Below are 14,982 nucleotides of genomic sequence, written 5' to 3'. Positions count from 1 at the left end.
TGTTAATGTCATACCTGATATTTTTCTATCATTTTCTACTACTAATTGTGTCCCAAATCCTCCTAAGCTATCAGGAGACTTAAAGTCTCATGATGCATTTAAAAATCCGTGGTGGCAGAGCAAAAGCGTCTGTCCTCTTGAAAAATTGTAGCAAAGCTTTTGATTTAAAGCATATTTAACTGCAGAAGAAGATGCTGATCTAGCCATGGGATATATTAAGACCCAGTTCCTTTTTTATTGCATGAGCTATCTTGGATACAAACAAGTCTATAGTTTGTGATCTTGGTCAAGTTGTGTGGTTTGATCTTCTCTTAGTTATCATTTGAGGTGTGGTAGGAATTCCCTCACAAGGAGGATAATGAGAGGATGAAATTTAACATCATTCATGTGTGACTTCGTGTTTCAAATGTGACAAACATTAAGTTTTCAATGTGTTTTGGTTCTCAGTTTTAAAAAATGTTTTGTAAGGACTTTTACTCTTGAATTCGTGATTATTTTTTTTTTTGATAATTTTATTTATGGAGTTGTGATGCAAAGTGAGATGTATGTCAAGTTAAAAGTCCGAGTTGGCTTGAAGCTGATATATTTTCTTAAGCCAAACTTGGATGGATCCTCTTTGTAAACTAAAATGTTTGAAATGTTACCATCTTCATTAACTACATTCCACATATGAGACATGTTAGCTTTTTCAGCTTTGGTTCTGAACTGAAGGCTTAAGAAAGGAGACTGTTCTGGTATTTTAGGTTTATTTAGCTAGTTGAGTACAGTCAACTGGAAAAGTTTGAAATTTCTAAGTTTTAGCTGAAATATTCATAGACTAAATAGAGAACATAGCCACTGGCATTGTCTGAGGGGAATGGGGCTGGCCCTGATACAAGGAATAAATTATACTGCTTGGCCTTTTCCTTATATTCACTGTTCTACTGTAAAAGATTCTTGGATTTCTCTGTGGTTGTGTCGTGTCATCCGTCGTGTCCTCCTTCCCCCCCCCAACTTATAGTGGTCCATATGAAGCCCAGAGAAAGAGGGGCAAAAAGTGCATGTTGTTCATAGAGGATTAAAGGAAACCAAATGAAGTTCAGCTATGTAAGTTAGAATTGAGAACTATCCTGGAAGCATGATCTCGCTAGAGTTAGAAAGTTACTCAGCAGAGGTCTGCCCCTGCTATCACCCCCTGCTATCGGTCTGAAGAAAAGCCTGAAGCTCAACAATTTAAAATCCTCAGTTAACAACTTTGAAGGAGCTCTGTTTTAGATTAGAATTGGTGATGTTAGTTTGTTATTCTGAGTGATTGCACAGTAGAAAAGAGAATGTGTGATCAAATATAATGAGGAAGTTTGAATGTTGTAATTTGTTTCCCCATAAAGCCTGTGGGTTTCTGAAGTAAGAAACAGCCTTAGGCGTGTATCATCTAGGCTGGGCTGCACTTCAAGGTCAGACTGTAGGCACAGAAACTCTTTGCGTCCTAGTTTCTAGGTCTTAACTGGCAGCCCACGAACACTGTCAGCAGACCACCTGCAGCCTCTGTAAGCCTGGTATCTGATCGGCAAAGGCGCTTCTTATTTGTGCTTGCCATCAATAAAAGTCACCGATTATCAAGACCGTGACAGTTGCTGAATTTAGTTATCCTGTGCCAGAACTGATCTGAAAATTCTGTTACTAAAGTGTAGAACTCTCAGGAAATCAAGATACTGAATTGCATGATCTTGCAGGGTCTCCAGCCTCGCCAGAGCCCGGAGCCCTCAGTTAATAATAGCTCTTACAGACTTCATGTTACTCTGCTCTTCAGTGGAAAGTAATTCTAGGAGCATGTCCCTGTGCAAATATGCATTTTTAAAGGTTGTGGAAAAGGGGCCATCAAATGATATCGCCAGTCCTGCAGAGCTGAGACAAGACCCAATCTGTTTAGAAAAAGGAAAGGAAGACAGAACTTTGCCATGTGTGAGGCTCATTGTTGCCTCTGACCTGAACTTTGTTGTGTGGTCTCCACTTATTTCCTGTTTAGTAGGTGGTATTACAAGATCAAAACTCTGGCAACCCTCATCTTATGCAGCTGGTTTTATATCTGTTGTTTAGTTTTGCTAGGAGCTACTAAGAAGAAAGTGTTGAGCAACTGTTAACAGTTGAATTTACAAGAAGTATTATTGAAAAATAATTCCTAAGGTTTGCTAGACGGTAGATTTTGCATATATTGATTGAACGATACTCTGAACTAACGCCCTTCATTGACTCTTCTAATCAAAGGCAGATTGTGGTTGCTGATTGATTTTTATCATGTTATAGCTTGAGCATGCATGCTACAACCATGAATATAAAGACAATATTAAAGATGTTTTTGTGTAGGTCTTATGGTTGTATTTCTTGCTTTTCAGGTGACCATGCAGTCCTAAAAGAATAAAAAAACCAAAAATCGTCCTATAGTTTTACTATAAAACAGTGTAAGTTAGTAGGTATCCTAAGTCCTGTGATGGGTTCATTGGGTGATTATTTTTGTTTTGAAATACAAGCATGTCTTTTCCTCTCATCAGTGCTGTGGGATATGGAGAGTTTTCTTCTGTATCTTCTCCACTTCCTCCAGTTAGGTGGATTTGCTGATTATGAGTTGAATAACCACCCCTCTCTTTTTGCTCTCCCTTCTTCCTAAGCTTTCCTTTACTTGCTGAAATCGTGGATTATTTTTTTTCTTGCATTCTACTCTTTATGTATTTCTGTATTCTTAAATGGTATACTTTTTGTGTTTTGCTTTTTCCCAAAAAACCCACACCTTTGAAACATATTACTAGTTAACAAATGCAACTACATTTGGATCTCAAAGACTGATCCTTGTATAGAACAAATGACTGAGAAAGAGCTTGTTGACATTGTAACATGGGAATTAATATAATCCCATAAGCAATTGTTGAGTAACTTCTACTAATAAACAGTAATACACTGAATTTTTAGAGATTAATTCATTAGAAGCACCTATGCATCTAGAAGCAATACATTAGGAAGCCGTGATCTCATTAGATGATTGGTTAAACATGTACAGTGAACAATTTGTATTGCAATTTGTCTTGCTTCAAAGGTTAAGTATCAAGGCTCCTGGCGTGTTCAGGTTTGTAATACTGAAGCTTTTTGAATGGAAGGATGGGTGTGAGGTTTTTTGCTATGACAATATCAACATACAGTAATGGATAATTGACTTTGAAAGACTAATAGAAAAGGAAGGTTGTAAATTTTTGCTGAATGTTTTGTTGCGTTAGAAACTTTAGAAGATTGTCATACTATATTGGGAAGGGTTACTTTGATAGATGTTTTTTACTTTCTCCAGCAGACAGAGGCATTTAAATAGTCCTCATGGTGTAATGTTTGTACTGCCAGAGTAACACATAATCATTAACGATTGGTACTGGAATAATAAAACAAGTTAAAAAATCATGTAAGCAATAATACCTGTAGCAAATGGTGCCTGGTTACTCTAAAATACCCTGGACTGTTGTATGAAATTATAAACCTTTTCTGGGGAGAGTCACTGTTGCCAGCTAACACTTGTATTTTTAGTAGTTGAATAGTTTGTTTAACAAATATACTTCACTTTATATTTTGTAATTTTTTACAGCCTTTGGCTGTTCCAAAGTAGATGACTCTGGGCTGTGTTCTCCCATATGGAGTTCTGGGGCATTGCCTGCTTAATTGGAGATCGTGTGCCGGTGATTACACCAATATAAAATGGGAGTGTCAGCCTGTTGGTGCAACCACTGCTTACTGGTGCAGGCATATTCATTTTCTTGAGGCAGTGTTAGCAATGGACCTCAAACTTTAACATAGCCTTTATTTTGTCTGATTTGTGTTCTATATAAAATCATATAGATGATCATAGTATATGACAGGTGTCTTGCACTCATTAATAAAAAAATGTAATAAACATTGTAAAAAAACCTAAAAGAACATACAGTGTTTTGTAATGGAGGAAAGTGAGAAAGCTAATGTAGCTGAACGCAGAGTGCAGAGATCCTTGGGTAGTACCAATCCAAGTTGGTTAGTACAAATGTAGTACACTGTACTTGTCCTTATTGCTTATGTAATTGTTTTTTCAGTATGATTTATTTGAGATAGCATAAAATGACACTCTGATTATAATTACCATTTTTTCTGTGGCTTAGGTATGACCCTCATGTCTTTAAAAAAGATATAAAAAAATCAGCAAAATCTGAGGTCTGGCATCTTAATGTGAAGTTGGCTAGAAACTTGCTCACTGGGAGAGCATTCTTAGCATCCACTTTAACTAACTTCATTCCTTGAGTCTATTCCAAAGAAGGCACTTCTACTCATTATTTCAAACAGAACAGCTAACTTCAATGCACTAAGCTGATAGATGCCTGAAAGAGATAGTGTGAATGCTACCCTATCTTAATAATTTATATTAATACCTTATTCATTGGCTTATTTCATTCGTTCATAGCTATAGACTTCATGCATTTTTGTTAAAAGCACTAGAAAATGTGCCTGTAATTTCAGATTGTTCCCATGTTTGTATCCAACTTGCAAATCATATTTGTATAGGCAAAAAAAAAAGTTTTTTTTTCTTTAGGCACTTCCAGGCAAGGATAAGGAGTAGTTATCAAGTTATCTGCCAAAGATTCCTGAATGGTCATGCATAGGAAAATGTTCTGCATTAGCAGAAATTTTCCCCTTGTACGTGATGGCCAGTGCTTCCCGTTTACTCTTTTGAGCGTGTTTGAGAATGAAGGTCCTTACTTGTTTTTAAACTGACTGTAGGATGTGTTTCTTTTTGTGGTAGAGGTATTTGAAAGTTTCCAGAGCAATAGATGTTTACAGCTGTTCTGCCTTGTAGTGAAGAGGATTTTGCCATGCAGGTTTTTCTTAGCTCTCTCCAATAGTCTGGAAAGTGGAGATCATCCCTAAACTGGTTCACGGTTTTTAATAGCCCTCTCCTAAAGAATAAATCCTCATATTTAGCACAAGACCTTGTAATGCTGGTATCACAGCCAGCATTACGTTTATGGCCTGCAGTCAGAATCTGTGACTTGGAAACTTTCATAGAAACACCAAATGTTATTACATGTCATTCATCTCTACCCTCACATATTCTCTTGTAAGGAAAGATAGAAACTCTGTATCCTTTATTTCCTTCAGTTACTCTCCTTTTTTACCTACAATTTGCTTGGATTTTCTTTAAATAATATTAATGCTGTTTTGGGAGAGATACTTGTCCATGCACCTATATTCTGCCTGACATATATAATAAATGTGTCATTTGATTTATGGCAAACAATCAAATTGGAGCGTTTCTTTACTGTTTGAATAATATGTGAGTCACAGCTGCTTCTTGGCAGAACCGAGACAGGGTCTCAGTTATTTTATCCAATTATTCTGTGGCAGGAATCTTCTGTTTCTTCTACTGTCAGCCTTTCTGAGATTCTTGAAAGGCCTTCAGGCTGCTTCTGATGAGGACATGAACACTGTTCATACTTAAAACAGCATTCGTGTAGGTGGCCATTTCATTAGGGAGGGTGAGTTGATCTAGTCATTAGTTACAGATCTTCCATAGTAATCTAGCAAGCGTTCTTGTTGCCTTACGTCATGCTTCTGAAACCTGACTATTGCCTTGTCCTGTCACTTTTTGAGAGCAGGGGTAATGCCTGCAACTATTTGTAGCCGAAATACAAACATCCATTATGCTTTCTCTTTAAAAAATAAATTAAAAAAAATAATCCAACTGGGTCACAGTTAGGGGATGGCATGAAAGCAGTGCTTTGAGTGATTAGACTGAACTCTATCAAAACTGAGCCAATAGTTCCAGCTGCCTTTAAAAATGTTGATACTCTACATGACAGCAAGACAGCTGTCCAAAACTCCCTTCACATCTTTGTCAAACACTGTGCTTTTTGCTGAAACTTCTAATTAAGTCTGTATGTTATGAAAGCAGTTGCAGAGAAATGACTGGTGTAATTGTTTAGAATTGCTAAAGGGTGAACTAGATACTAGTTTTACCTGCAGTGGAATTTTTGAGTGGAAAGGTGCTCTTCAGAAGACAGAGAAATTGCTTTATGAAGCAATTGCACATCTAACAGTTGTGGTTTTCATGCTCACGTTTTCTCCTTGGGTTCCTGTGCATTCTGATTTTGGGAGGAGCTGTTAGAGTGGGAAGCATGTGTTATCCTTTCTGTTCTTAGTGCAAAGCACAAGCAGTAGCAGTATATATCTATAATACACAGGTGTTGCTAAGGCAAAGCATCCCTGAAACAGGAGTAATGAAATACTGCCATACGTATGTGTGCCCCAAAGGAATGTGCTCAAGGAAGATATCTCGGAGTTTTAGTTAGTATGGTAAGAAACCTTTTATTTTTCTTTAATGTTCACTGTGTTTATGGCTTTATCATAAATGATGACACAAGCTTTTTATAAAAGAGTAACTACTCTTTTTCTTCCATGTATTAGATGGAAGCAATAAGAAGAATGTTGAAGATTGGGTTTAGATCAAACTTGGTTGCTACTTTTCTGAAATAAAAGATTGTGGGTTTGACTTTGAGAAGTTTGATCTAAATGCATTAGCTTTGAACAGCAATATTAATTGTTTTAGGAAGACCTTTTGACAAGAATTTATTTTTTTTTCCAGTAAGAGACAAAATTCCAAGGGGCTATAGTACCAAGGCATAATTTCCTACAGATTTCACCTTGATTGTGGTCTCAAGGAGAAGAGATAGTGGCCTGTTGATGTCATACTAGCTTACTGTTTTGTGTTCTGAAAAGTTTATTGCTATATTGTTTAGGTAAATGCTAATTGTTAACTCTGATCCTGACATGATAAATAAGGAATCTCTTGCCATGTTGCTTAAGAAAGTACTTTATGGGGTCTGGCTATGATAATGGTATTTGGAAGTTTGAAGTGTGTTTTCTTCTGCATAGCATCACAACTGTCTTTATCTTCATGTCATATGTGCCAAATTTACAGACGCCTATACAGGAACATGGTTTGTCAGGTAGAACATAAAGCCATTAACTTAGTACCCAGCTTAGGCAGATGTCTGCATGGAATATAGCTTCTAAAAGTACTCTGATTCTTTCATCTCAAAATTTGTCATATTACATAAAGGTTCTGTTGGTTGTTATAGGACAGTATTATGCGGTTAGTGAATATGGGGGCAGAGTATTACACTGTTGTACTGACATTTACTTACTACTTCCTTTCTGAAATTTATTTGACTTTCTGTGTTAGTTTATAAGTGGAGTTAAATAAAGTTCTTTTGCTCTGTGACATCTAGTATTTGAGGAAATAGAAAATATTGGAAATAATAATTTAGAAGGATAACATCTAAATGATAATTGTATTAATTGGCTTGAAATATAAATGAGAAATATGCATTCCAAAAAAGCAAAGTAAGCTTTCATGAAATTATTAATGCTATTAAATGCTAACTTTTTCTTGAGCAAGTAATAATTATGCTGAATCACAGTATTGCTGCTGGAGAAATGAGTAGGCGGCAGCTTTTACTATTCTTGCAGAGTATTTATTATATCACTTCCTGAATCTGAGCATCTACTTGTCAGGTTGATGCATAAGTGGCGGCTTCACTTTTTTCTTGCTAAAAAATTAGGACCTATTACTGACTCATGAGTCACTTATTCAGTCTGTTCCTTGGTTCATCCTGTGGAACAGAAAGAAGATAGCAGGAGATAGAGCTGACAGAATAGTGTGGTGTCTGGATGTTCTTCTTCGTGGCCTAGATAGGATATGAGTGTTAGTAAAATACTGTCTTTTAGATTGTCAGGCCAGTTTTCTCCACAGATGAGAAACAAAGGAGTTAAGGTGTTCTGTGAAGAGTGTTTCTGGAAGGAAAATATTTTCATTGGCCTTTATATCAAAGTATGGAAATAATACAGCCTGAACAATTAAGAGGCAAGTGCATGCCTGTGTCGGTGACTTGGTCCCTGTCTGTCCTTCAGGAAATTGTACATCGTTTGGCAATGAGTCACCTAGAGATTTTTTCCATGCTTAGCAGAGAATGTAACTCCTTAGCAGTTAATGCAAATGTAATTGTGAAGACGGCATATTAATTTCAATGATTTTGTATAGGCGATGGGGTAGTACATGCATAATGAATCTGATGTATGAAACATACTGCACAATGCATATCTAATGCATAGATGTTCTATATATATGCAGCTAGTCTAATGCATCAATGCTTGTTAAATTTACTGCTTATGCACAGGGAGTTTGTGACAAGACTGAGCTGTGTGTGGAAATGTGTGGCATTCTCGTCAAAACTGTATCCACAGTGCTGCTGTTCCGGAAACCTCATAGTCCTCAAATTTCTACTGGCCAAAAATTCGAGACAGAAAAAGTGTTCATGCATAGGAAAGCCTGTCTGTATGGTGTTCCCACTGCAGTCATAGCTGCATAATGGTTAAATCCAGAATTGTATTGTTCAGTTGAGTGGAACTGTTCATACTTCATATGAAAGCTGCAACAAGTCTGTTGGCAGCGTGTTCTGTTGAACTAATCTTTTATTGGCTAACACAAGCTTTGAGAAACATCCCAACTTGTTTCGAAATATTGATTAGTTTTGGAAATATCTTAAATATTGTGAAAGACTTTCTGTTTATTTTATACTTAACACTGTCTTCCATCTCAGGTGATTCATTGAGTATGCAGGGCAAATCTTACATTTATCTTAGCAGATAATTTTAGACTGTGGTATGTGATACGTGGCATTTGGAATTAGTCAGATTTTCATGTACTCTGGGGCTTTTGCATCTGTTTCCTATTAGCAGCTTTGTTCTCAAGCCTCTAGTCTCCCCAGAAAGGAGGAGGAAGAAAAAACACCCCAAAAGAAGAAGAAAAAACAAACCCAAGAAACAATCTTAAATTCTAAACATGGAGAAGGAGGAAGACTAATAGGCTTCAGAACATGATTTCATTATTTTTAGTTTACTGTTGCTTTTATTGTCATGCTGGTGATAAATACTGATCAAAATAAAATGGAGATAATTAATGTTTCTTTCGACTGTTATGGTGTACCTTAGTTTTTCTGGATAAATAGTGCAATATTTGAAGTGGGAATCTACTTTTAAGACTGAAATAGTGGGTGATGATGATTCTTAGTTTTTCCAATTGAATAGTAGTAAATATAAAAATGTTAGCTAGAAACTTAAGTTCTGAAAGATTTAACTCTGTAGATTTAACTTAAACTTGAAAAGAAATGTTGTAAGGTTAGTAAATGGCCAGCTGTGGTTGGGCGAATATGGTATGTGGTTTAATGTTGGTAGTTGATGTCTTAGCAGACGTTACTTCTTTGGACATAGGTAAATGTTTTTTGAAATTACATTAGATGATGTCAAATTATCAGAACAGTGAAGTTGTGTTAGATTTCCTATGCATAATCTGTTTTACGTAGCTGAAATATTTTACCTCTTTAGCAAACCAATATGAACAGTTTAAAATTTGTATATCTTAATTTGTATACTTTTTTCCTACTGTCCTGGTTCTTTGGGCATTTCCCTCATTTTTGGGAAATGGTAGTGCAGGAATTCTGGATGGGATACTTGCTAATGTGAAACTTTCTGGAAGTTCCCAGTTTTAGAAGTTCCTTGATTCCTTAGGGAAAGGAAGCTTTTGTCTTTGTCGCTTACTTCATTCAGTATCTTTTGACCCTCATTGCCAATTATAACCAAATTTGACACAGGATAGAGGGGAAATATATATGTCCTTATTACCAACTTGTGGCAAATGGCAGCTGGGCAGAGGAAAGTGCTTCAAAGACGTGCTTCAACTGAGGAAAAGACAGTTACAAATTCTTTTTAGAGTAAGCAGCCAGATGGCAAGATGAAACAGAGATGTTGACTAACCCCTTGGCATACTTGTAGCTCTGTCACTTGGCAGTGTCACTTGGAAGACAGCTGTAGGAGAATATGCTGAGGTGCTGGTGTGAGGCGGAGACAAACTGGATGATCCTGAGGGTTGCAAGATTCAAGTTCATAGGAATCTAGGCTTCTGTATCTTCCTTGTTTGTGGACTAACTTAGTGACGGCAACACTAGGAATTAAGAGATCATCCTTTTCCTTCTAAAGCAGCCCAGGATGCTGTTTGCCTCCTTCCCACAAGGGCACATTCCTGGCTCACATTCAGCTTGTCCACCAGGACCCCCAGGTCCTTTCCTGCAAAGCTGCTTTCTAGGTCATCCAGCATTTGCCAATGCATGGGGTTACTCCTTGCTGGGTATGAGACTTTGGACTTCCCTTTGTTAACTGTTTGAATTCCTGTTGGCCCATTTCTCCAGCCTCTCAAGGTCCCTTGATGGCAGCATATCAGTCACTCCTTCCACTGCTGTGTCATCAGCAAACTTGCTGAGGGTCGTCTGCCCTATTGTCTGAATCATTAATGATGTTGAGCAGGAGTGGAGCCAATATTGACCTCTGGGGTATGCAGCTAGTTACTGGCCTCCAACTAGAATTCACTAAATCGCCACACTCTTCTTCCTGCCGTTCAGCCAGTTTTCAATCCACCTCACTGTCTGCTCATCCAGCCCATACTTCATACCTGTGCTCTTTCTCTTTCCATCTGTCTTTTTCTCTTTCCTGATACTTCTGAGCATAGTGGACACTTTTAGCCAGTTTGCAAGATACACTGAATTCAGGCAGGTTTTATGTAAATTGGTAGCTGGGTGGAGGGGGAAGACACTATTAATATTAGAAAGATGAAGAAAAATCAACACTTTTCACCTTCTTTAACTTGTTCAGCAGCAACAGAAAGCACCTAATGATCTGTGAGTTTCATGCACTAGTCTGTGGACAACCAAGTAGGTGATTCTGAACCCATACTTCTAATCTATAAATATATTACTGTGGAGGAAATAGAGAAGATACTGGATTGGGACTAATATCATTAAGGCTATGAAGTGGAATGGGATTTTGTGATGGGAGATTGAGGGTTACATGGCATAGGTATCTTTACATAAATTATTCTTCATTAGATGTCTTGCTTGCAGAATGAACATATCTCAAACTGAAGTGGCTCAATGCTTCAAAATTCTGATTTTGTTTGGCTTTTCAATACAGATATGAAAGAAATCCCATTTTATTCGATGTATGTTTTGATTTATATGGTATGCATTTGCTGGTTGTGCAAGTTAAAATCATGATTTGATAGTATCTTATATTCTTTAAACTTTCTGTATTTTATTGTTTGTTATTTGTCTACTAATGTATTATTCTGCATGATTCTTCATTCTGATGTGTTTTGAAGTATTGTATTGAGTAGGTTGATATTGGGGAAAGAAGCAAGGAGAAGACTTGGAGAGATGAGGTTGTTTCATTCTTTGGCAGGTTAATGGTGTAGAGCAGGACACAGAACTCAGTCTTCAGAAGTACTCAGATAGTACTTTAGTACTAAAACAGGCTATTCTGCCTGATCAGTATTTGTGAAGTTTCCTGGGCGATTACTGTACAGCAAGTCTTTGTTAGGTATTCTTTAGAATTATTTTCCTTCTATTGGTAACAATAGGCTGCCATCCTCTGGTGAAATTTGTTAAGTGTTTTGTTAGGGACCTGACTTTTTCAGAAGAGAGAAGCCTATTAGTTTGGAATGCTTAGACAGAATAAATACTATTTTTTTAATCAGAGGAACATAGTCGTACAAGGAATAACTACTAAGACTCTTAGGATTTACAGCAAACCTCTTTCTCCCTCTTTTTCTGTAACAACTGTGGAGAATGTAATGGTGGAGTTGATGTCTTCAGAGTTTTTCTCCCTGTCTGCTGAACCTGAACTGCCTTGGTCTGTGGAAAGACCGTTGAACACCATTTTGTTATCATCAGTTAGCTATTTTTCCGTTAATGTCATTGCTGCCCATATTCAGAGATCATTGCTGAAACTGTGTAAGGCACATTTTATATTGTAATGTCTGTATGTCACCGTGACATCCACTTGGGCTTATGTCAAAGTATGCCAAAGATACAAGGTGTGTAAATTATTATAATTAACCACAAATGCTAGCTGAAGAATGATATCTGAAAATAGTGGAGGGTCGTTGAACATACTTCTTTCTCGTAAGTGACAGACATCCTATGAATTTATGTAATGTGATGTAGGAAATGACTGCTGTTTTTCTCTGTAACTCTTACAGGAGACAGAATGAACCGTTTGATACTTACCTGCTTTAATGCAAAATTGCCAATGTAGTTTGTTGCAGATAAAGTTTTTTAAACTTCAAAGCTAGCTGAATTTGCCTTGAAAATTATGAAAAGCTAAGCCGCTGGTGAAATTCTTTAGAGATTAAGTGTGAGAGTGGAGGTAGTATCTTCAAAATAGTGCTGCAGTTTCTTCTGTGAAAGTTGTATGTATCCATGGATGACTATAGATAGTGTCTGAATCCATGGCCAAGTGGAAAGAGTAAGAAGGCAAGAGTTTTTTAAGGCTCTGGAAGGATAAGATTAAGACTATATAGTCTTCTGCCTCTTGGAACTTTGATACATTTTTACAAAGCTTTCCCATTATATTCATTTAAAGAGTAGACCTAAAATTTGGTGGAACATGGGAGTACCTTTAAAGAATTCTTAGGTTTAGAAAGTACTAATTTTCTTTCTAGGGACTAAGACTACTCTGCTAAAACCATGCCCCAAGGAAAGTTTCAGATGAGGTCCAACGCTGAGGGACACTTTCTGGAGTCTGTGTTGGGATCATTAATTAGCCTTAGCCAAAACTCCTTCCCTTTCGAGACCAAAATGTCCAGTGGCCATTTTTCTTACGTGTGCCTGGCAGTTAGTCATAGCAACACTGACAGTTTGAATAAAAGCAAGAGGGGATTTTGTTTTTTTCATGTGGCAATGTACTCACCTGTTGGCATTTATTATGTTTGGAAATCTTGCGTAAAATGCAGTTACGGTTTACATTATATTTAAGAATATAGGTAATTGCTTCCAAGAACTCCTTGCTGCCACGTAGGTTTATTAGCAATGGGTTGATTGAACTGGCCTGCTTCGGGGTAGAGAGGGGTAGGCTAACAAAAGGAAGCAGGAGTTGTTCAGACCTTAGTCCATCTTCTTAAATGTCTTAGTCTTGGCAGATGCAGCATTCCTGTTGTCCATTGCTTAAGCTTCAATTGGATGAGGAATTGTTTGCTTCCTCTGTTACATTTCATTTTAAACCTTACCTCTAAACTAGTGTAGAATAATGTACTGCATCACGCTCTGAGTTTATTATTTTAGTTAAGCTGCAGAATTTGAGTCAGTTTCTCTAATTCGGTTGTCATTGATGAATTGGTGTAACTAGTATAGCATCAATGTTTAAGAATAAATTTAGTGATTCATATAAATGTAATGATTTTTTGGTTATCAATTTTTATTCTTTGTATTAGTATTGTACTTGCTGTTTGTTGTGCTGTGAACTGAAGACTTGATTGAAGTCCACCTTTATCCCACTTACCTGAGGTGGAAACTGTTAACTTAGTGTTCCACAAAATAGATAAAAGATTTGGAAGTTTTCATTCCATTTTTTGTTCTTAACCTTCTTTAGGATTTAGCTTCTTTTTGCTGTTATATTGCTACTTGACCACTCTTTTCCCTCAGATCTGTTTTGGCTCTTGATTACCCTCTGGTCATCTGTCCTGGTTCAGCTGAGATAGAGTTAATTTTCTTCTTAGTATCTAGTAAAGTGCTGTGTTTTGGCTCTGGTGTGAGAACAATGTTGATAACTGCACTGATGTTTTCAGTTGTTGCTGGGTGATGTTTATACTAAGTCAAGAACTTTGGTTTCTTGGGCCTTGTCAGCCAGAGGGCTGGGGGGGCCACAAGAGACTGGGAGAGGACACAGCCAGGACAGGTGCCCCAAGCCAGCCAAAGGGGTGCTCCATACCATATGACGTCATGCCGAGTATATAAACTGGGGGAAGAAGGAGGAAGAGGGAGACATCTGGCATCACGGCATTTGTCCTCCTGAGTACCCATTCCGTGATGGAGCCCGGCTGCCCTGGGGATGGCCCAACACCCGCCTGCCCGTGGGAGTGGGGAATGTTCCCGGCTTTGCTTTGCTTGTGTGTGCGGCTTTTGCTTTACCTATTAAATTGTTCTTATCTCAACCCCCGAGTTTTACATTCCTTTCCGATCCTCCTCCCCATCCCTCGCGAGAGAGCAAGTGGCTGCGTGGGGCTGGATTGTCGGCCAGGGTTAAACCACGACATCATCTACAAATTATCTTGCCTCATTATTTTGTCTTTCCTCTATCTTTTTGATATTAAATGTTACAAGCACTGAACCTTTTGTGGAACCTTAAGGACTTAAGCTTTTTAGCTGTTACTAGGACATTTATTTCAAATCTTCAGTTCCTTCTTAGACAGTTAGTTGTTATTGACAATGCTTTGTCTCTCTGGTATGGGGTTATGAGCTGCTTATGGGTGTACAAGGCAGGGTAGGCTGGCGTTTTCCAGAGGGCATGAATGTGCACTTGGGCTGTTAGCGTGAAGCACTAGGTCTTCCTGCTTTTGAGTATGAATGTAAAGAGTTTTGTGTGATGATGATTTACGCCAGGGTAGGTGACTAGTCTGTGTGGTGTGTTATTCTTTATGTAACTAGGCTGTTTCATTCTCAGTTACTTATTTCTGCCCTTGCTCTTTTCAATGTTCTTCTATGCTCCGCATAAATCTTTTAGAGGTGGCTTCAAGAGTAGGCTATTTCACTTTGTAGCCTTGTCAGGTTTGTTACTGTTGGGTTTATTTCAAGCGCAATGTATAGAGGCACTTAGACTGTGTCTTCACTGGGAATGCAGAGTTCCAGTAAAAGCTGGTATGCATTCCCTGTATGAACTGTATATCAACACTTCTGTGTTTCCTATGAGTATATTAATTCCCTATTGGAAAAATCTACTGAAGGTATCCCCTTGAATATATATATCAGGTTTATCTTCTAACACCGGTGTCTGTCTGGAGATCATAGCTCTTCATGCATGATGACATAGCTATAACTAAAGAAGCCCATGATACAAACT

The 14,982-nt window shown here is 37.7% G+C and overlaps 1 protein-coding gene across 3 annotated transcripts in view; it reads left to right on the top strand.

Annotated features, from left to right (window-relative positions):
* Positions 1-14,982, top strand: part of CENPP (centromere protein P) — a 151,513-nt gene that overhangs the window by 50,603 nt on the left and 85,928 nt on the right. The gene's annotated exons all lie outside the window — the stretch shown is intronic.

The sequence above is a fragment of the Falco peregrinus genome, chromosome 5 (genome assembly GCF_023634155.1).
Source record: "Falco peregrinus isolate bFalPer1 chromosome 5, bFalPer1.pri, whole genome shotgun sequence".
NCBI lineage: Eukaryota > Metazoa > Chordata > Aves > Falconiformes > Falconidae > Falco > Falco peregrinus.
This window is presented reverse-complemented; position numbering and strand designations above follow the sequence as displayed.